Here is a 3,502-nt window from a genome sequence, read left to right as displayed (position 1 = left end):
TCCTTCCTTCCTTCCTTCCTTCCTTCCTTCCTTCCTTCCTTCCTTCCTTCCTTCCTTCCTTCCTTCCTTCCTTCCTTCCTTCCTTTCCCTTCCTTCCTTCCCCTTTCTTCCTTTCTTTATTTCTCTCTTTCTTCATTTCTTCTTTCCTTTCCCTCTCTCTTTCCATTCTTCATCCCTCCCTCCTTCCCTTCTTCCTTCCCTCACCCTCTTTCTTTTTTCTTTTCTTCCTTTGTGTCTCTCTCTCCTTCCCTCCTTCATTCTTTCCTCCCTTTTCTCCTTTTTCCTTTGTCCCTCCCTCTCTCCTTCCTCCCTTCCCTTCCTCTCTTCCTCTTTATTTTTTCTTTTGTCTCCTCCCCATTCTCTCCCTTCTTTCCTCCCTCTATCCCTCCCTATCTCCCTCTTACTCTCTATTTTTCTTCCTTCCTTCCTTCCTTGTTCCCAACAAGGTCACACTGTGGGTCAAAGTGGCAGAGATATGATCAGTGCTACATGATACTCATACTGCCAGTAAATACAAGCCAAAGAATGGGTTCCATCAGCAGGGGGAAACAGCTATTGTGAATGCCAAATATCCACCATTCCAGCTTCTGCTCCCACCCCCTGCTTCCTGATCCCAACACATATGTAGAGTGTGATCACTGACCATAAGAGGCTACCTTGGGGAGATAACTTGCAGTCTACAGTAGAGGAATGCTTTAGGCTTTCTTTTATTTGTCCAGATTTGGAAACTGTCTTGGATTTCACAAGTGAAAAATCGCAGAAAATTTCTAAAAGTGATTTTCATTTTCTTTGGAAGATGGAATTGTGTAGGGCACTGAAGGTGCCAAATAGGCACCTCTGTGCTCTTTGGCTTTTCCTGAGTGTTTTCACAAGGAAGGCCATAGGATGGTTAACCAATTGTTTCTTATACAAGGAGAGCTAGAAGACACACCAGAGGTCATCTAGTCCAAACCCCTTATTTTCAGATCAGCAAACCAAGGTGTTGAGAGGTCCAATGACTTGCCCAAAGTCACGTAGGTAATGCGTGGTAGAATCAGAGTTCAAACTCAGGTCTTCAGACTCTAAATCCAGTGCTTTCCCCACTCAACCATGCTACAAATTTGATACTGAATATAACCCTCTGGGAGCAGGATTATTCTATAATTGACGATGATTATTTCATTTTTATAGTATGATGATGATACATTTCATCTATATAGTACTAAAAACCACAGTGCTACTTTAAGCTTATTAAAGCACTAAGACTTTTGGGATGCCCTTGTATAACTATAATGTATTTCACTCTCTGTCAGGGATGTGATCAATAAGTTCTTATAGAATTTAATTGAATTAGATTGAGGATGAGTTCCTTGGCTGTGTTTTGAGCTTCTTAACAAAAAATGGTGCCAGATTATTACCTGAATAAAATTGCCCCTGGAATTCACTTAAAACTTAGTTTCATTCAAATGTTTCAGTCCTCATTGTCTTGGGATACATGACGCAATACAGGTATGTACTAAGCCCCAGACTTTTACATGGGTTTATCAGTCTAGGGTTAGGATTAATGGGCTCCAGGTTATGCTTCCTGCCATCTTCTTGGGAGGTCCCTCTCCTTCATGTGGGTGTTCAGAGAGGACTTTACTATTTGATCCCAGGGTTTGTGATATCTTTCCCCTGCTTCCCTTTATTGAAAGAGGTAAGGAAGGGGCAGGTGACTGGGCCTGGGTGCTATGTGGTTGTACAAAAGAACATCCCCCCTCCTGAGATTGGGAAGCATGTCTATGAGTCAGGGCAGCTCCTGTGCCCCTCTGAGGCCCTTCTGCACTTGAGATAGCTAGGGGAAACTTTCTCATTATCACTCCTGAAAACCAGGGCCCCATCTCTACCCAGTTAATCATTACTGCCAGAGAGCTATATTGCTGGGGATCTCTGACCTGTTTTGCAGCCTCAGCGGGTTTATTACTGGCTAAGGGGCCTTGGCTGGTATTTGGATTGTGTGTTGATAGACAGCCAATTGGCTCCACTTCAACCTTCCCTTGATATGAGAATCCCAGGGGCCACTTTTGGGAAACTGGAGGGGCTCCAGTTTTAACCCATCCCCAGAGGATGGTCAGGAAGCTGCCAGGGTCTGAAGACAGTAGCCTTCTAATTTCTTTCTTGTAGAGGCATTGAAGTAGAAGTCACAGTCAGGTACAAAATAGGCTCAACAGTCATTGACTGGAGCCTGGAAACTGTGGAGCCTAAAAGATGCCCTGGAGAAGGGAGTCACAGCCCAGTCCAGGGATGTTCTGCTTCAGGGTTCAAATAGATATGACCTAAATTTGTGGACTATCCTGAAATTGTCTTATTACTCATATACTGGTTTTCTTTCTCATTTCACTCCACACAGTAGTCTGAATATTTTATATGCCTATAGACCAAGGAATATTCAAGGAGTGATCAAACCATTTGCCTTTTGGATGGACCCTTAGCTCTTCTCTTATTCCAACCCTAATTCAACTCAATTCAATTAATATTTATTAAGGATCTAGTACTTTTATGGCACTATGCTAGGTGCTTTGGATACAGAATATAGGGAACTGAGTTCAAATCCAGCCTCAGACACTTGCACGTGTAACCTTGGGCAAGTCAATTAACCTCAATTGCCCAGTCTTCCCCCCTCAAAAAAAGCTATATATATATGGAACATAAATTCCTTAGGGAGTTTACAATCTACTACTAGGGGGAAATTATATGTGCACAAACAAGACCAAAATAAACACATAGTAGCTTGTGTGTTTGAGTGGAGAGTCTTAACAACAAGGGTCATGGGGAAAAGGCCTGTAAAAGGTGAGAATTGAGCTGAGCTTTGACAGAGGCTAGGGATTCTAAGAGGCAGACAAGCAAAGGGAAAACATTCTAAGGCATATAAGAATTTTGGGAGTAACCAGAAGGAATTTTAACATGACAAAAGCAGAAATATGTTTTATATGACTTCATATGTAAAATGGGTATTGTATTTCTTGCCTTCTCAATGAGTGGGAGAGGGCTAGAGGGAGGGATAAATTTTGGAACTGAAAATAGAATAAAATAGGATTTTTGTAAAAAGAAGTTTTAACGTTGGCTTGACTATTTCTCTTTTACTCAATAATCTCTAGTGGCTCTCTATTACTTTTGGTACTAAAGACAAACTTCTCCATTTGGCATTTAAAGCACTTCACAAGCTGACTCCAACCTACTTTTCTAACTTTATTAGCTATCACTCCTCCTCATGATCCAGTCAAGTTGGCTTTCTTGCCTTCTCTCTCTCTGTCCCCTCTCCTCTCTCCCTCCCTCCCTCCCTCTCTGTCTCTCTCTCTCCCTCCCTCCCTCCTTCCCTCTCTCTCTCTTTCTGTTTCTGTCTCTGTCTTTCTTTCTCTGTCTCTGTCTCTCTGTCTCTGTCTGTCTCTGTCTGTCTCTCTTTCTCTCTCTCTCTCTCTGTCTCTCTCTCTCTCTCTCACACACACACACACACACACACACACACACACACACACACACACAC

The sequence above is a fragment of the Petaurus breviceps genome, unplaced genomic scaffold (genome assembly GCF_028583685.1).
Source record: "Petaurus breviceps papuanus isolate PSGF00001 unplaced genomic scaffold, PetGlider_PUasm1.0 91133, whole genome shotgun sequence".
Lineage (NCBI taxonomy): Eukaryota > Metazoa > Chordata > Mammalia > Diprotodontia > Petauridae > Petaurus > Petaurus breviceps.
This window is presented reverse-complemented; position numbering follows the sequence as displayed.